Source organism: Pan troglodytes, chromosome 5 (genome assembly GCF_028858775.2).
Source record: "Pan troglodytes isolate AG18354 chromosome 5, NHGRI_mPanTro3-v2.0_pri, whole genome shotgun sequence".
In the NCBI taxonomy this organism is placed as follows: domain Eukaryota; kingdom Metazoa; phylum Chordata; class Mammalia; order Primates; family Hominidae; genus Pan; species Pan troglodytes.
The window spans coordinates 63870169-63890628 of record NC_072403.2 but is presented as its reverse complement, the minus strand read 5'-3'; the positions used below and the strand labels follow the sequence as shown (position 1 = coordinate 63890628).

Sequence of the window (20460 nt, the reverse complement as noted above, 5' to 3'; positions counted from 1 at the left end):
TAAGGAAAATGGTTTAACTGCTCTGAGCTTCAGTGTCATCTGTAACACTAGGGTAATAATACTGGGGGAAGCTGAAAAACTATATCGACCAACTTACATAAAAATTAATAAATAGTCAGTATAGTTTCTAGCACATAGAGCTGAAAAATTCTTGAACGTGGAGTATTGTTCACCTTTAAGGAAAATGTTCTGAAGGTCTAAGGAGAGAGATCAGTGCAGTTTTGTTGCCATTGGCTGATTTGCTCATTTGTTTTGTAGCAATGAGCTTCTGTGATGATAAAAATGAAATAAAGTTTAAAAAGTAAAATAGATGGTGGAGAAACACAATAGGGATGCATAGTAAGGTAGGATTTTCTAGGCAAAATGGATTTGTACAAAAGAATGTAGTAGTAAAGGATTTGTGCCTGATTCTTGTTGTATTATTTTTGAATCTCATTTAGCCTGTATTCTAATTCCCCAATTGTTGTGATCCTTCTCCCAACAAGATTATTTCTTTGCACCGTGAACATTCTGGTGAGATTCTCTGCTTAACCGTCTTGACCACGTGAGCACTCATCTTTGTACTGAGACCCTGATATATGCCCAAATGATGCCCTTCCATAGTGGCGCTTCTTGCTTTGCCCAAAGAGCATTCAATTTTTCAAGCCATTTAGGGGTCTTTCCTCACCCGGGGTCTATATGAAACCTTAGAGGGAAGCCTGTTCTCTCCAGGAAGAGAATCCTGGTGAGTTCTAACCTCAACCTGTAAATCCACTAAGCAAGTTCCTACTGAACACGTATGATGCAAGCTCAATCCAAGAGGCCAGGAAGAAGGCAACCAAAGCAGTAGGTAATGCTTACTGAGCAGTTCCTATTGCCCAGATCCATCTCTAGGTGCTGAGATCCAGCCAGAGAATCCTAGAGTCCTCATTTCCCATGTAAAGAAAGACTATTGGAAGAAAGGGAAGCTAAATGATATCTTCAAGGTGACAACTTCCCTGATTCTTCTCCTGAAAAGTGAATGTGTCACCTCCACACTGCCGAGTCCTTTACTGCCTAATGACTCCCTCCCAGTAGATAACATCACATGACTTCTTGTTTATTTTTCTTTTTTGCTTCTGTCTCTTTCTCCCCACTCCCCCAACATTGACGTAGTATCACAAAGGTGAGAATATCTGTATTTTATTCACTGCGAATTGCTATACCCAAAACAGTCTCTTAACAAGATATGTGTTGAGAACTATCTGTTGGACGATTAAAAGAATAAAAGACTTTACCCACCCCACCCCATAATTATGTTTGGATGACCTTCAGAGCAGGCAATTGGAAGAGAAATTTCCCCTGCCTCCCCTGTCAGCTAGAGAGGTAGACATATGACATAGCTTGCAGTTTCTGGTGTAATTTATGTGCCTTCACCACGCCTTGTACTCAAGCGACTGAGAAGCCAAAAGAAGGAAAAAATAAATAAAGACAGACAGAGAAAGGAAAGGAAAGAAGGAAGGAAGGAAGGAAGAAAAGAAGGAAGGAAAGAAGGAAAAAGGAAGAAAGGAAAGAAGGAAGGAAGGAAGAAAGAAAGAAAGAAAGAAAGAAAGAAAGAAAGAAAGAAAGAAAGAAAGAAAGAAAAGAAAAGAAAACTCACTTTTAAAATTTAAGCTAATATTTGGTATGTCTTGAAATCATTATCTCATAGCATTTGTGTTCCATTATTTATCACACCTATTTCATTTCTCTTAATGGAAATAGCGGCATAAGCTGTGCCTTGTCTCATGGTCAAACTCAGGACCTTCAGAATATGAGATTGACAGGTGGCCTGCTGCTCTAAGAGAGCAACTGTTCCTAAGAGGTGACATCCAGATTATTAAATCTCATTGCCCACGCACTGCTGCTTTATCAATTCCTAGCTTTTAAAAACACAATCAATGCTACTTGGAAATCACTCCTTATCAGTCAATGCTGCACTGGAAGAATTCCCCACTCAGGACAGGTGGAGTCCACCCGTTTCCAGTATTCACATAATTATAGGACCTTCTGGCTTGAGGGACCAGACACAATTGTACCTGTCTTGCTGCTTTTTTTCCTCTTGTGGCCCAGTCATCTAGCTTTTCCCTTCTTCAGAGATCTTAGTCACTCTTCCTTTCCGTAGTCTCCTTTGTTGATAAGAAACAGAGGTAGTGCTCAATTCATGATAGTTCATTGAGTGACCAACTGAATGAAGGAAGGAAGAAATAGCCTTCCAAGGTGTCTGCCATTCATACTACTCTTACTGTGTATCTACACTTGCATCTCTATGACTGGAGACATTCACTCAACAAAAAATACAAACTAAACTTTTAATCATATCCTCCCTGTTTTTCCTCATATTTTTGTGCCATGAATTATACTAGGAGACTTAGGGAGTTTACTTGATGTAGTCTGATTGACTTTTGCCAACAAAATTATGCCTTAGTATGCACTTTTTAGAAGTAATAGAGAATCAGATAGGCTAAGTGCGTTTTTGTTGCTGTTGTTTGTTGTTTGTTTGTTCTGTGAGACGGAGTCTTGCTCTGTCTCCCAGTCTGGAGTGCAGTGGCCCGATCTGGGCTCACTGCAAGCTCCGTCTGCCAGGTTCAGGCCATTCTCCTGCCTCAGCCTCCCGAGTAGCTGGGACTACAGGCACCCGCCACCATGCCCGGCTAATTTTTTTGTATTTTTTCAGTAGAGACGGGGTTTCACCGTGTTAGCCAGAATGGTCTCTATCTCTTGACCTCCTGATCCGCCCGCCTCGGCCTCCCAAAGTGCTGGGATTACAGGCGTGAGCCACCGTGCCCGGTCAAGTGTTTTTTTTTTTTTTTTTTTTTTAAGGTGCCAAAGCTGCTAAGTGGGAAAGCCCGAATTGAGAAGCAGATATTTTTAGATTTTGCATGTGATTTTTTTCCCTCTGCTCCAGCTCACGGTTATTCTGCCCATTCTTTTGCACTTTAGCTCATTCACTCATACACCAAATATCTAATTCCAGACCTCCTCTTTACTTACCTTTTGGGCTTAACTTTTTAAAAATTTTTTTTAAAAACTTTTTTTGAGTTGGAGTCTCACTCTGTTGCCCAGGCTGCAGTGTAGTGGCACAATCTTGGCTCACTGCAACCTCTGCCTCCTGGGTTCAAGTGATTCTTCTGCCTCAGCCTCCCGAGTAGCTAGGACTACAGGTACCCCGCTAATTTTTGAATTTTTAATAGAGACGGGGTTCCACCACATTGGCCAGGCTGGTCTCAAACTCCTGACCTCAGGTGATCCGCCTGCCTTGGTCTCCCAAAGTGCTGGGATTACAGGTGCGAGCCACTGCGCCCGGCCTGGGCTTAACTTTCATCTTTTATTTTATTTCATTTCATTTCATTTCATTTTAAGACAAGGTGTCACTTTACTGCCAGGGCACTGGTGTGATCTCTGTTCACTGCAACCTCCGCCTCCCGGGTTCCAGTGATGCTCCCACCTCAGCCTCCTGAGTAGCTGGAACTACAGATGCATACCACCACGCCCGGCTAATTTTTGTTTTTTTTTGTAGAGACAGGATTTCACTGGGTTGCCCAGGCTGGTCTCAAAGTCCTGGCGTCAAGGGATCTGCCCACCTCGGCCTCCCAAAGTGCTGGGATTACAGAAATGAGCCACCACGTCTGGCCTTGGGCTTACCTTTCAAGTCTACTTTGATTCATTGTCTTCCATCAAACACCACATTCAATGATTTGCCAAATAATGAACATTATTCTTGCACAACTCTTTTGAATCTATCAATTACTTTCCACTCATTTAGTACATATTCACTGGGGAGATGCTCTGTGCCAGACACTGTAGTAGGATCAGGTAATTCAGAGGAAGTATAGACACCCTAGACCTCAAAAGAAGACAAGATAAATATGGATGAGGGAAGATCCACCTCCAGATTCACCATTTTCAGTCTTTCTGTCATTTCCAGCTAAATAATGCCTTCAAAACTCTTTCAAAATAACTAAGTCACTATTTCAAACTCTTTCAATAATAGCACCCTTCTATATGATGGACCACTCTTAATTTCCTGGTTATAACATGATCTTACTTTTCTTTTAATTTTTGTCTTTGCTTTCTGGCTAAATTTTTATTTTGCGTTATGAAGTTGATCAGATCCATTGGTGGATGGTGTGGTTCAGTTCTCCAATATGTTGGCTGATTTGTTGTCTACTAAGTCTACCAATGACTGAGAGAGGAGTTTTAGTGTCTTCAACTAAAATTGGATATTTCTATTTTTACCTGGCTTATCTAATTTTGTTTATGAGTTTTGAAAATCTGTGTCCTCATATACATTTGGAACAGTATTCCCTGGAGAATGGACAATCGTAATTATTTAGCAGCCTTCATTATTCCTGAAAAGTTTCTCTGCTTTCAAATCTACTTTGTCTGATTTTAATGTATACAGCACAGCTGTCTTTGATTAATGCTTGCATGAGGTATCTTTCCCACTCTTTTCCTTCAATCTGCTATATAACTTTTATTCTGATATATAAGTGTATTGCAGGTGGCTTTCTTACAGTCAGCATATTTACTTTTAATACATTCTGATGATCTCTAGTTTTTAATTAAGGATTTAGATCATTTACATGTAATGTTAATATAGATAAGTTTTTAGATAGATCTATTTAATAATGTATTAACCTTTGTTCCCTTTGTTTTAATTCTTCTATGTTCCTCTGTCTATCTTGTTTTGGTTTATTTCAATCTGGTTAGTAAGTGGTCTAGGGATTACCATATACATATATAACTTTTCACAGTATACTTAGAATCAATATTTTACCATTCAAGTTGAATATAGAAACTTCATCAAGAGTTAGGCCCATTACACTTACCCTTTTATCTTATCTATGTAGTACATCTCGATACAATGACAAGTGCTTCTGATAAAGTTACAATTTTGGCTTTCAATCATCAAACATACCTTAAGGAACTCAAGAGAAGAAGAACAGTCTGTTATGTCTACCCAGACATTTTCTATTTCTGCTTTCGTGCCTTCATTGACGATGTTCTAAGTTTCCTTCTGGTATCACTTTTCTTATCTCAAATCTTTGCTAATTCTTTTCCAGCATTCTTGCTAAGAATGAGAATGTATTGACTTACCTTCCAATGAGAATGCATTTATTTGCCTTTATGTCTGAAAGATACTTTTGCTCCACATAGCATTCTGGGTTGATAGGTCTTTTTCTTTTGTTACTTACTGAATATTATGACATTTTTTTCTGGCCGCTATGGTTCCTGATGAGAAATCTACACTCATTCATATGGTAGTTTCTTTTTCATTTTCCTTTGACTGCTTTCAAGATTGTTTTGTACTTTCGTCGTTTTCAGCAGTTTGATTATGATATGTCTTGAAATGGGTTGGGTTTCTTTGGGTTTATCCTGCTTGACCTTTGCTGAACTTTAAAAACCTGGTTTATATCTTTTGACAAATTTGATACATTTTCAGCCATTAATTCTTCAAAGTTTTATCCCACAAAGACCTCTTTGTCCTCTTCTTTTCAGATTACAATAATGTGAATGTTAGATTTGCTATGTTTTAATTTGTCCCTGAGCCTCTGTTCATTTACAGAAATACTCCTTTCTCTCTATAGCTCAGATTATGTAGGTATTCTTGTTCTGTTTTCAAGTTCGTTGACTTTTTCTTAGTCATCTGCATTCTGTTATTGAGATCATCCAGTTAAGCTTTTTATTTCCCCTAAGAGTTTTGGTTAATACATTTTTTTAAATTCTTAAGCTTAAAATTGGTGTTTATATATTCCAGATATTTGCTGAGACTTTCCAACTTTCCATTCACTTCACGAATGTTATCCCCTAATTCTAGGAGCATTGTTATCATAACTGCTCTACTGTATGCGTCAGATGATTTTGACATCTGTGTCCTCTCAGTATTGTTATTCGAGGAGTCTCTTTGCCATGTGAATGAAGATCTCCCTGTTTTTTTCATAATGCCGAAGATTTTGGGGCTTGTAACCTGGACTTCTTTGGATTATGTGATGAGACACTGTGTTTTGTTGAAATCTTGAGAATAATATTGCTATTTTTGTTTTTGCAGGCACAAAATTGCCTTGTATTCAAGTTCCAAGTACCAACCAGCCTTCCACGTGTTGTTGTTTCAAAGATAACTCTATTTGCAAAGCCTTTACGCTACTGTTCAGAGATTTCCGGAGTGTGTGCAACTTCAGTGAGGACTGGAAAGTGGGCCATTGCGCAGTTCAGCTCTCAGGCTCTTTGTAGGTAAGTTGTTTGGGATTAGAGCCACTTATTCACAGCTGGCAGGTGTGTCCGCAAGCTCATGAACAACTTTATGGGTTTGCTTTCTACAGTATCTGTCCAGGCACATTCTAGTTACTTGACACATCCTGGTTTCAGTCCCCTGAGCGGAAAGCCGAGGCTGTGTTTACCCAGGTGGCTCTGCCCTGCACGTTTCACGATTGTCTGACGTTTAGGACCAAGCTGCAAGCAGAAACAGGGAGAAAAGAGCAGTTGTACATGTCCCTTGGTTTCACAGCTCCTTGAAGAAACAGCAAATGAATTACACAGTAGATCTACACTATACTGAATGCCAGGAGGGAGCCGTCACCAGCCCTGTATTGTTGCTGCTCCTATGTCTTGAACCAAAGCAGCATCCTGCTCTCAGACACTAACTTGGGTTTGGATACTTGAGTGTTTGGAGACCCAAGGTCCAAATAATAAAGCTTGGAGAATGTGGGCGTCGATCCCACTGCCTCTTGCATGCTAAGCAAGCGCTCTACCGCTTGAGCTAATTCCCCACGTCAGGGGAGCTTTATTGATCCTTAGTGGGTGTCCTGGAACACAGGGGATTTCAGGGCCTTCAGCGGGAAAGCAGGGCTCTACTAAGAGCAGATCTTCTCACTGATGGCCCAGGGCAAGGTGCAGTGGCTACTCATTCTCTGCAAAGAAGGAGGAGAAAGGGAACAAGGAGAAAGTCACAAAGGGAAAACTCGTGCTGCCAAAATGTCAAGTTTAGGGTATTCCGGGACAGAAAAAGGCACATCCCAGCAAAGGAGGACATGTCTAGACCTGCCCAGCTAAAGTGTCAGAGATTTTTAAAAAATGATTAAATGATTAAAAATGATTAAATGATTTTATGTGTGTGTGTGTGTGTGTGTGTGTGTGTTGTGTGTGTGTGTTTATAAAAGTGGGATGGAATTATCACTTTTCCTTGTAGCTGAGACTGTCTGGGGGTTGTGAGATGGTCCAGATTTCTGGAAGGCAAGAAGCTCCTGCTGTTTTCGTAACTAGGCCATTCCACCAATGAGGCCAGCGTGCTGACCACTCCCCTAGGAAACCCCTGGAGAGTGCTTCTTTCACTTACATCTGAGATATGAGTTGCCTCCTTGCTAAGGTGTGTCATGTACAAGTTACATGTCCAACTATATCTCAGAACAACAACAACAAAATTACAGAGCAGAGCCATAAAGAATAAGAGACAAGATCATATCAGAGTGTAAGAATATGTAAAACACGGTGTAAGAATCAAAATTGAGCTATGCAGAGAAGGAGTGTACATATGGTGGAGAAAACCGGGCTGTTTGTAGGAATTCGTGTGTAAAGAAATAAACCTGTTCAATTTAAGTGGAGTGTGTGTGTGTGTGTCTGTGTGTGTGAAATACACATGGAGGGAAGCAGTGATTGAAAAGCCTGGCCACTTGGAGATATATTGGGAGAGTTTTATGAAAAATCCCATGACTAACTGAAAATATCCCAGGCAGAATGCTTAAATAATTAAAGCAACATGTTAGAGAAAGGTGTTTAGTTTTGAATGTCAGAGCTTGAACATGAGAAAACAAGAACTGGGGAGAAAGGGAAAGAAGTCATAAAGATATTAAAGGATTGAGGTTTACCCACATTTATCACGTCAGCACCTGAGGTGGACAGCAGAAGTCTTTCTGCAGCGCTAGTGCCCACGACACTTCATGCTGCAGAACACATCCTCCATAAACACTGTAGCATGAATGATGACAGAGGTGAAAGAAAAGGAAGAAAAGATTCTGGTGATGTTGTGCAGGAAGGATCTACTTTATTTGTCAAGATATTGGGTGGAAAGATTTGAGGGAGAGGAGACAAAGACACTGGGAAGTCTTGAGCCTAGAGTGGTAGACACAAAAGAGATTCTGAATTAATAGCCGATTAATGAATCCACTCATTTATTTGTATTTGTTATGTGAATGAATGTTACATGAATGACCTGGTGTGGAGAAAACAGATGGCGAGACAATGTGCTAGGGTAAAGCAAGAGCTCAAGTTTTTTTGTTTTTGTTTTTTAATTTAGACAGAAATCTGCTTTTCATATCTGGTTTTCCTGTTTAAAGCTACGTGATTTGAGGAAAATGGTTTAACTCCTCTGAGCTTTACTGTCATCTACAAAATTTAGATAATGTTACTGAGGGAAGCTGAAAAGTCATATCAACCAACTTATATAAAGAATAATAAACATTCAGTTCCATTTCTAATGCATACTGCTGAAAAGTCCTTGTATGTGGAATATTGTTCACCTTAAGGAATCTGCTCTCAAGAGCTGATGAGGGACTATTTAAGTGCAGTTCTGTTGTCACTGGCTGTTGTGCTCATTTAGTTGGAACCAGCAAGTCTCTGTGAACATAAAAATAAAATAAAGTTTGTGGAGGAATAGAATACAAACACATAGTAAGGTGAGATTTGCACAACAGAATATAGTAAAGATTTGTGCCTGATTCTTTTTGCATTCTCTTTGAATCATTTTTAGCCTTTATTCTAAGTCCCCAATTATGGTTATCCTTCTCCCAACAAGATTGTTTCTCTTCACCACGGATATTCTGATGAGGCTCTCTGCTTAACCATCTAGACCTCCTGAACACTCTGTTTGTCCTGATAACCTGATTTATGCTCAAATGATGCTCTTCCACAGCAGGGCTTCCTGCTTTGCCCAAAGAGCATTCAATTTCTGAAGCCATTTAGGGCTGTTTCCTCACCCAGTATCTATGTGAAACCTTAGAGGGAAGCCTATTCTTTCCAAGAAGAGAACCCTGCTGGGTTCTACCCTCAATCTGTAAATCCACTGGGGTAACTGGGATTAGCTCAGATTAGCAACTGGGGTTAGCTCAGCTACTCCAGAGCTTGCTCTCTGGGAACGGATGCTGCTGCTACTTCCCATAAAGGCTGACTAAAAAGAGGTATCTGCAGGCAGGAGAAAGCGCTATGGCAGTTGCTGGAAGATTGCTTCTGACCATTGGCTTTCTCTCTGACCTGATGGGAGAAGGGTGACAAAAATTGGAGACTTGAAAAACAGGCCAAAAAAAAAAAAAAAAAAAAATCAAAGGAATTTTAAAAGAACCATGCACAAATTCTTAATTAGATTCTTTTATCCAAATCCATTTTGTCTGGAAAATTATACCTTAGTATGTATCTGTATTCTATTCCTCCATAATCTATTTTATTTTATTTTATTATTTTATTTTATTTTAATGTTCACAAGAAGCTGGATGCTAGCTACCAAATGAGCAAATCAGCTACGACAACAGAACTGCACTAAAGTCTCCCATCAGATATTGATATAGTCAAGACCCTCATGAGTGCCTATGATACAAATTCAGTGTGAGAGGCCAGCTTTCCACAGGGAGAAGGCAACCAAAGCAGTAGCTAATACTGAGCAGTTCCTATTGCCCAGATCCATCTCTAGGTGCTGAGATCCAGCCAGAGAATCCCACAGTCCTCATTTTTCATATGAAGAAACATGTGAGGGATTGACAACCCCAGTCCTCATGTATCATCAGTTTTCCAAGGAAGCCAACTAGCCTTCTGGGCAAAAAGCTCTCCTAACCCCCAGTTGCCTTGATAGGTAAAAGTACTCTTATGACAGTGTTAGAAAAACATGGACACAAGTGTTTCAGCAAGATGGCTAGAAGAAGGCAAGACTAAAGTTGTCAAGGTGACAGAGTCCCTGATTGTCCTCCTGAAAGCTGAATGTGCCACCTCCACATTCCCAAACCCTTTACTGCCTAGCGATTCCCTCACAGTAGACATCGTCACATCACGTCTTACATATTTTTGATTGTTTCCTGTCTGTTTCTCCCCACTCCTCCCAAGTATGATGTAGTTTTGCAATAGTAGGAATATTTGTGCTGAATAAACTTTCACCCCACTCCTCCCAAGTATGATGTAGTTTCGCAATAGTAGGAATATTTGTGCTGAATACACTTTCACCCCACTCCTCCCAAGTAGGATGTAGTTTCACAGAGGTAGGAATGTTTGCGTTGTATTCACTCTTGACCCCAGTCTCTTAACAAGATATGTGTTGAAGAAATATTTGTTGGATGATTAAAAGAATAAATGACTTCACCCATCCACCCAATAATTAGTGTGAGGTGACCCTGAGAGCGGGAAGTTGGAAGAGAAATTTCTCCTGCTTCCTGTGTCAGCTAGAAAGACCAATTATATGACATAGCTTGCAGTTTCTGGTGTAATCTACTCTTCTGTTTTCACCACTCATTTTACTCAAACCACTGGAAAGTCGAAAAAACAAGAAAACCTAAGTCATGTTTCCATTTTCTACAAATATTGGGTCAGTCTTCAAATCCTTATCTGCTAGAGCATTTGCGTTCCGATATTTAGTGTATCCAACTTCTTTGGCAAAAGCGATGCCCTCTCTGAGGCTTGAACTCAGGACCTTCAGGTTATGAGACTGACGCGCTGCCAGCTGCACTAAGAGGGCTTGCAGTTGAGTTTGGGCAACATCCATTTTGTTGAAGTGTATTTCCCACCTACGTTACGGTTTCAGCTTTCAAAAACTACAATCAATCCTACTTGAAAATTACTCTGTATCAATCAACGCTGCACTAGGAAGATTCCATACCCACGACCAGAGGAGTCTACGCCTTTCCAGTATTTCATAGGACCGTCTGGGTTCTGCGTTACCAGGATCAATTGTACCTGTCTTTTGCTGCTCTTTTTCCCTTTTCCTTCCCTCAGAAACCTTAGTCACTCTTACACTTTCCATGGTCTCCTCTGTTGAAAAGAGACAGGAGGTTCTGAGTTCATGATAGTTCACTGACCACCTGGATAAATGAATGAAGAAATAGCCATCAAACCTGTCTCTTGATCATACTACTGTCTTCCTTCATATCTCCACTTGCATCTACATGACTGAAGACATTGCCGCTACAAAAAAACACAAAATACTTATAATGGCACCCTCTTTGTTTTTTACCCCTTTGTTTTTTCTTGTGTGCTATTAAGTATACTACCAGATTTCTTGCGTTTACGTAGTCCAATTGAATTTCGCTAACAAAACGATGTATCCTAATGTACACTTTCTAGATGTAATGGAGGCTCAGATAATTATTGTTTCTAAGGTGCCAGAGATGCTAGGTGGCAAAGCCTGAACTGACAAGCACATTTATTTTAGATTCCAAAAGGTGAGTCTTTTCTCTGCTCCTGCTCATTATCTCTCTGCCTGTTTTTCTCCACAGTAGTCCATTCATTCATATACCACATATCTAATTCTCAACCTCCTCCTGGGCCTAGATTTCCAAGTCAACTTTCACTCATTGTCCTCCTTCAAACACCACATTCAGTGATTTGCAAAATACTGAACATTATTCTTGCAGGTCTCCTCTGAATCCGTCAGTTCCTTTCTACTCATTCAGTACATATTTGCTGGAGAGATGCTCTGTGCCAGACACTGTAGTAGGCCCAGGAATTTCAGGAGACATTTGGCCAGCCCAGACCTCAAGAAAAAGCAGGATACATATGGACAAGGAAAGATTCACTTACAGATTCGCCGTTATCAGTCTTCCTGCTATTTAAGTAACTGTTTCAGAAATATCAGTTTCAATAATGTCACTTTTCTGCACTCTGACCATTCGTGATTTCCTACTTATAATATGATCTTGCTTTTCTTTGATTTTTTTGGCTCGGCTTTCTACATAAATTGTGATTTTGCTTTATAAAGTCTATTAGATCCATTGGTGGATGCTGTTGTCCTATTCTCTAAAATGTTTGCTGATTTGTTCTCTCCTGAATCTATCAATTACTGAGAGAGGAGTGTTAATGTCTGCAACTGTAATTGGATTTTTCTATTTTCTTTCTGGTTTATCCATTTTGTTCATAAGTTTTGAAGCTCTGTGGCCAGAAACAGACATATTTAGGACAGTTGTGTCCCTTCGGTGAATAGACGCGTTATAATTATATAACATCTGTCTTTCTATCTGAGGGCCTCATCTCGTGTTAGGCAAGTGAGTGAGATAACCTCTATACTACACTGAGGAAACCCTCAGACTTCCTAAATCTAAGATAGATATATCTAAGATGTTCAAGGTATGTATATATCTTAGATTTCTAAGATATATAGGATATATTTATGTTAGATTTATATATATATACACACATACTTATATTCAAGTCTTTTAAAGTTACATCATATAGAACTCACATATTCACATCACATAAGAAAACAGCAAAAATCACAAAAGTATTACAGACAAGAACCATGGGGATTAAAAGATCAGCTTGTAGTAAAGGGATAAATATGAACCTTGAAGGATGCAGATGAGGAAGAATGCACATGAGTTTGAAGGAACAGGCATAGATGTAGGAATTCCTGTGTGAGGAAACATGCCTGTTCACTTGGGATGTGTAGTGCACAAGTGCATGTGTGCCTGCTTGTGTGTGTGCCTGTTTATAAAATGAAAGGAAGTAGTGATTGAAATGCCTGTGCACATGGAGATAATGATTGGGAAAACATTGAGACTTAAGAACCCTTGAAAAAATTCCAGACAGCTTACATAACCAAGTTAACATTCAAGAAAAAGGTGTTTAGTGTTGGATGTCAAAGAGCTTGGGAACAGGAAGACTGTAATTGAAGAGAAATGGAAAGAAGTTATAAATAGATTAAAGAATTGAGGTTTATTCACATTTATTCCGTCAGCTTCTGAAGTGAACAGCATGAGTCTTTCCGTAGCTCCAGTGCCCATTATTCTTTGTGGTGCAGACTACGTCCTCCATAAAGGTGGTAGAATGGGCAAGAGAAACATGAGTGAAAGGTAAGAAAAACATTCTGGAGAGGCTGTGCAGGAAAGATCTATGGTATTTGTCAAGACATTGGTGTAAACATTTGAGGGAGAAGTCTTGAAACTGTGGCACACAAGAGATCCTGAATTAATGTCTGATGAATGGAGCAATAAATCTAGACATTTCTAAGTATTTGTCAAATGAATAGAAGGATGAACAGATGAGCTGGTGTGGAGAAAAACAGATGATGAGACTATGTGCTAAATTAAAGAATGAACAAGAGTTTGTGTTTTCTTATTGTGGTAAAATATACTTAACCCATTTTACATTTAAAATTCTAAGTGTTCAATTTAGTGGCATTAAGTACATTTACAATGTGAGCAACTATCACCACTACCCATTTCCAGAAGTTTCTCAGCATCCCAAACAGCAACTCTGTACCCACTAAACAATAACTCCACATTTCCCTCTCCCCAACAACCTCTCTTCTTTCTGTCTACATGAATTTGCCTATTCAAGATGTCTAAAGTAGAATCACAAAACATGTTTTTAAATTGGGAAAAAATAAGCTTTCTGTATTTGGTTTTGCTCCTTACAGCTACATATTCGCAACTCAGGGGTGCACTCGGTGAGTTGACAAACCACTTGTGGGTTTGCTTTCCACACTCTCAGCAGGACTTTCCGGTGACTTGGAACTCCACTTTGCAGCGCCCTGACCAGAAAGAAAGCTGGAGTTTTACTCATCCTGCTCTGCCCTGCATTTTCCAGAGCTGTGCTGCATTTTGGCATTTTGGGTCAAGCTGCAGGAAGGAGAGAAAAGGAACAATTGGGTATATCCCACCCTCTTGGGATCTCTTCTTTCCTCTGAATAAAGAGAAAACAACTTAGAAAATGGGTACTGTCCACTGAACGTTTTAGGGGCTATTATTAGCACTGTTTCTTTATGCCCATAGGTCTTTTACCAGTGAAGCATTCAAGATGGCTGGTACTTCCTCGTTTTCTTCGACAGGTGACTAATGAAGCCGTTCTCCACGTTGTACTGTATGGACATGCGGCCCTAAGTGACAACATCGATCCCACTACCTCTCACATGCTAAGCGAGTACTCTACCACTTGAGCTCATTCGTCGCCTACCGCAAAACTTTCTGCCCTTTCCTTTATTCAGGAGTAGATGTGCGCGACTACCCACCATTTCTTGCGTCTCGGAACAAAGGAAATGTCTGGATTATTAATGGGGAACCAGGACTCGACCTAAGGCGAGTCTACTCAAAAATGGCCAAGGGCAAGGGCATGATGGCTATTCCTCTGCGAGGGAGAGGGGAAAACGTAGCCAGGAGAAAGTGGACACTGGAAAAGTCTGGTGCTGTAAGATTTCACGTTCCAGATTTTCAGGGAGAGAAGCGAGCACGTCCCAGCTGGGGAGCGCCCGCCCAGAGCGGCCTGCTAATTTGGCACAGCTATCCCAGGATGACGATCTTTCTTTTAAAAGAGGCGGGATTATCACTTGTTCCTTGCAGCTCTGGACTCCCGGGAAGAAGCGGCCACTCCCGGTCAGATTCTGGGAGACCAGAGAAACCTGTTGTTTCCGTTGAGTTTCAAATAGAGGACCTTCCAAGTGTTAGGCCAGCGTGGTAACGACTACACCATAGAAACCCTTTGCATCACAGGCTTTTTATATTTTGAGATGAGCATTAAATACTCGTTTTTACAATTTTTTTAGTTGACAAATACAAAATGTATATATTTATGATGTACAACATGATGTTTTCATATATGCATACATTGTGGAATGGTTAACTCGAGCTAATTAACGTATCTATTACTTTGTGTGTGTGATGGGAACACTTAAATCTACTCTTTTAGCAATTATAAAGTACAGAATACACTTATTATTAACTGTAGTCACCATACGGCACAGTAGATCTGACCTTATTCCTCCTGTTTAACTGAAATTTTGTGTCCTTTGACAAACATCTCTCTAATTCCATTCCTACCTCCCATCTCCTCCCCTAGCCCCTGGTAACTACCATTCTACTCTCTGCTTTGATGAGTTTGACTTTTTTAGAGTTCACATTTAAGTGAGATCGCGCAGTATTTGTCTTTCTGCGCCTGGCTTATTTCACTTAACACAATGCCCTCCAGGTTCATCGACATCGAAAATGACAGGATTTCTGTTTTTTAAAAGACTGAATAGTATTTCATTGTGCAGTTGTAATATTTTCTTTATCCATTCATCTGCTGATAGACGCTTAGGTTGATTCAGCTACTTTAGTAGTAATTCTGCAATGAACATGAGAGTGCAGATATCTCTTCAATAGCCCGATTTTTGAACATATACCCAGAAGTGGGATTGCTGGATCATATGATAGTGCTCTTTTTAGTTTTTTGAGGAACTGCTGTACAAAACAGCTGCACTAATTTACATTCCTACCAACAACGTACAAGGATTCTCTTTTCTCCACATTCTTGCCAACACCTGTTATCTTTTGCCTTTTTGATAGCAGCCATTTTAACAGGTGTGGTTTTGATTTGCGTGTGCCTGATGACAAATGACATTAAGCAAGTTTTCATATGCCTGTTGGCAATGTGTCTTCTTTTGAGAAATGTCTATTAAGGTCCTTTCTCCATGTTTTAATTGGGTTATTTGTTTTCTTGCTATTGAGTTGAGTTCCTGATGTATTTTTTATATCAACCACTTACAGAAGTATGGTTTGCAAATATTTTCTCCCAATCTATCGGTTGTCTCTTCACTGTTGATTTTTTTTTGGGGGGGGGGCTGTGCAGAAGTTCTTTAGTTTCATGTAATCTTATTTATCTATTTTTGTCTTTTTGTTTTTGGGGGGATTCATATCCAAAAAATAATTGCACAGACCAATGTTATGGAGCATTCCCCGTATGTTTTCTTCTAGAAGTTTTAGAGTCTCACATCTTATGTTTGTCTTCAATCAATTTTTAGTTGATTTTTGTGTGTGGTATGAGATAAGGGCCTCCTATCATTTTTCTGCATGTAGATATCCAGTTGTCCCAACACCATTTATTGAAGAGACTATCCTTTCCTCATTATGTGTCTAGGCACGTCTGTCAAAAATTAATTGACTATAAATGTGTGGATTTATTTCCGTCCTCTCTATTCTGTTCCACTGGTTTATATGTCTGTTTTTCCACCAGTACTATGCTCTTTTGATTGCTATATATTTGTAGTATATTTTTAAAGTCAGGTAGTATGATGCCTCCAGTTTTGTTTTTGCTCAAGATTGCTTTGGCTATTTGGGGCCTTTTGTGATTCCATATGAATTTTAAGCGTTTTTTTTTTCTATTTCTGTGAAAAATGTCATTGGGATTTTGATAGAGATTGCACTGAATCTGTAGATCACTTTGGGGGGGTATGGACATTTTAATAATATTAATTCTTCCAATCTATAAACACAGGATATCTTTCCATTTGTGTCTTCCTCAATTTCTTTCATCAGTGTTTAATAGTTTTCACATATAGACCTTTCACCTCCTTGGTTAAATTTATTTCTAAGTATTTTTTGTAGCTACTGTAAATGGGATCTTTAAAATTTTTTATTTTGGTTAGGTTGCCATTAGTGTATAGAAATGCTAGCTTTTGTATGTTGATTTTTGTATGTTGTTTTGTATTCTGCAACTGTACTGAAATTGTTTTTTATTTCTAACAGTTTTGATTTTTGGTGAGTTTTTTAGGGTTTTCTATATATAGGATTATGTCATCTACAAACAGGGACAATTTAACTTCTTCCTTTCTAATTTGGATGTCTTTTATTTCTTTCTCTTGCCTAATTGCTCTGGCTAGGACTTCCAGTACTGTGTTAAATAGAAGTGGCAAGAGTGGATATCCTTGTCTTATTCCTGATCTTAAAAGGAAAGCTTTCAATTTTTTTCCCACTGAGTATGATGTTAGATGTGGGTTTGTCCTATAAAGGCCTCTATTGTGTTAAGGTACATTCCTTCTATACCTAATTTTTGAGAGTTTTTAATCATGAAGGAATGTTAAATTTTGTCAAATGCTTTCTCTGTATCTATTGAGATGATGAGATGGTTTTTGTCTTTCATTCTGTTAATACGGTGGATCACACATTTACAGATTTGTATAAGTTGAACCGTCTTTGTATCCCTGTGATAAATCCTGCTTGATCATGGTAAATAATTGTTTAAATGTGCTGTTGAATTCAATTTGCTAGTATTTTGTTGAGTATATTTGCATACATGTTCATCAGGGATATTGGTTTGTAATTTTTTTTCTTTGTAGTGCTCTCCTCAGGCAATGGGTTCATGGTAATGCTGGCCTTGTAAAATGTGTTTGGGAGTATTTCCTCTACTTCAGTTTTTTGAAAGAGATCAAGAAGAACTGGTATTGCCTCTTTAAATGTTTCATCAAATTCAGCAGTGAAGTTGTCAGGTCCTAGGCTTTTCTCTGATGGTAGATTTATCACTGATTTAATCTCCTTACTTGTTTTTGCTCTGTTCAGAGTTTCTGATTCTGTCTTGCAAGTTGCATGTGTCTAGGAATTTATCCAGTTTTTAGGTTATCCAATTTGTTGGCATATAATTGTTCGTAGTAGTTTTTAAATAATCCTTTGTATTTCTGTGGTAACAGTTGTTACCTCTTCAATTCATTTCTGATTACATTTCTGATTTTATTTGAGTCTTTGCATTTTTTTTTCTTAATCAGTCTAGCTAAAGGTTTGTAAATTTTATTTACCTTTAAAAAAAATTCTTAGTTTGGTTGATCTCTTTATTTTTTCTGTCTTCTGTTTACTTCTTCTGATCTTTATCATTTCCGTCTTCCTACTAACTTTGTAACTAGCTTAGTTGATTGTTTTTCCAGTCCTTGAGGTGTAATGGATGCTAGGTAGTCTATTTGTGATCTTTCATCTTTTTTGATGAAAACTCTCTTAGAACTGCTCTTGTATCCTGTAAATTTTGGTATATTGTATTTCCATTTTGATTTGTCCCAAAGTAATTTTTCAATTTCCCTTATGATTTGTTCTTTGACCCATTGGTTGTTCAGGAGCATGTTGTTTAATTTCCACATAGTTGTGAATTTTCAAAAATTCCTCCTGTTGTTGATTTCTTGTTTCATGCCATTGTGGTCAGAAAGGATACTTGATATGATTTCAGTCTTCTCAAATTTGTTAAGACTCATGTTGTGGCCTTATATATGGCCTGTCCTGGAGAGTGTTTCACGTGCACCTGACCAGAATGTGTATTCTGGCTAGGACTTCCAGCACCATGTTAAATAGAAGTGACATTCTACTGTTGTTGGGTGGAATATTCTGTATATGTCTGTTAGGTCCATTTAGTCTAACGCATATATCAAGTCCAATATTTTCTATTGATTTTCTCTCTGAATGATCTGTTCATAGTTGAAAGTGGGGGACTGAAGTCCCCTCATATTATTCTATTGCAGTCTATCTCTTTCTTCAGATCTATGAATATTTGCTTTCCATATTTAGGTGCTCCAATGTTGGGTGCATATAAATTGATAATTGTTATATCCTGTTGATGAATCGACCTTTTTATCGTAATATAAAGACCCCTTTCTCTCTTTTCACAATTTTTGACTTTGTCTACTTTATCTGATATAAGTATATCTGCTCTCTTTTCGTTTCCATTTGCAGAGAATGTCTTTTCCCATCTCTTCACTTTCAATCTGTGTGTCCTTAAAGGTGAGGTGAATTTCTTGTAGGCAGCATATAGTTGGGTCTTTTTTGGGATATATTTTTTAAAATCCAGTTAGCCATTCTATATCTTTATATTGAAGAATTTAATCCATTTACATGATGGCAATTATTGGCAGTTAAGGACGTAGTATTGACATTTTGTTAAGTATTTTCTGGTTGTTTTTTAGGGTTTTTTGTTCCTTTCTTCCTCTCTTGCTGTTTTGATTGGTGATTCAATTATTTTCTGTGGTAGTATGCTGTTATTTGTTTCTCTTTATCTTTTGTGGATTTACTATAGGTTTTTGTCTCGTGGTTATCGTGAGGTTTACCTAAAACATTTTATAATTATATAATTATAACCGGCTATTTTAAACTTGTAACAACTTAAATTTCAATCCCTGTTCATGTATTTCATATGTAGTCACATAACCATACCATATAAGTGAATAGCAAAAAACCAGAAATGTATTACAGGAAGGTGGCAAGGGGCAAGGCCATAATAAAGAGAAATAAAAATAGATATAGCTGAGAAATGAAGATGAAGATGGCACACAGGACAGAAAGAACAGTGATGGTATAGAAATCTTTTAGTGTGTATGTGGGACATACCTATTTAATTGGTGGGGGTGTGTGTGTATGTTTGTAAAATGCGTATTGATGGAAATAGTGTTGGGAAAGCCTAGACATTTGCAGATATATTGAGGAGAGGATTAACTCCAGGCGGGTGGCTTATGTAATCGAAGTAACATTTTAGGAAGAGGATTTTAGTTGTGAATTTTAAAGAGGTTGGAATTGGAGAGAAAGCGAAATAAATTATTTAAAAAATTAAGGATCCAGGTTCATCCTCATTTATTCTGTCAGATCCTGAGGTCAACAGCATGAGTCTTTCTTCATCATCAGCGCCTAATTCAAAATACACTCTAAATAAATGTTGTAGAATGGATGAAGGAACAGACAAATGAGAAAAGAATATTCTGGAGAGGTTGTATAAGAAGGCTCTACAGTATCTATAAAAACCCTAAGTATAAAGATTTGAGGGAGGAGAAGTCAAGGGCAATTGGGAGTTTTGAACCTGGGTGGCAGACACAAAAGACATTCTGAATTAATGTCTGATAAATAGAAGAACTATTCCACTTATTCAGAGGTTCAAATGTAGATAGTAATGGATGTTCGGGTTTTTGGTTCTTTCTTCATTGGGCATGTACAGGTTGGGCTTGGCAATTATTTCACTAACACTCCAAGTAAAGGACTGTAAAAGGTAAAGAAAACCAAGAGAATGCAGGCTGCATTACAGAGGGTTGGAGCAGACATCCATTCCCCATACTCTGGGCCCAAAATAAGGTTATTTTAGTGGTGATGGGAAGAGCTTTTTGCTAATTGAGACTGAGATTTATGTGGAGATTTAGCCTCAAAAATAAGAAAGGCTGATATCTGACACTGGAGATGACAGACAGAGAGAAAGCCAGAGTCAGGGAATGAAACATTTGGCATAAACTAAATCCTTAGAAAAAAGTCTCACAGGCAGATCAGGAATAGGGTGTATGTGGCAGCAGGCAGTTAACTGTGGTTATTTCCATCTGCCTTGGGCCTCACCTTTGCAGTACTCTGTCCACTGTTTAATGTAATAACATCCAGGGAAAATTCCTCTGGATAACCTACTAAATTACAAACAGAAGAAATGAGGACATTTTTCAAGGTCACACATGAAACCTGGTAGATTTTTTTTCTGTAAGTGCCCAGTGAGCTGGAGATTGACCTAATCATGCAATAA

General features: G+C 38.7%; 1 non-coding gene and 1 pseudogene across 1 annotated transcript; one reads left to right on the top strand and one right to left on the bottom strand.

The window, feature by feature from the left end:
- LOC735678 (beta-glucuronidase-like) overlaps positions 1 to 20460 on the top strand; it is a 469528-nt pseudogene that overhangs the window by 181925 nt on the left and 267143 nt on the right.
- Positions 10636 to 10708, bottom strand: TRNAM-CAU (transfer RNA methionine (anticodon CAU)). The gene has a single exon. It is a non-coding gene; the product is annotated as a tRNA-Met (tRNA).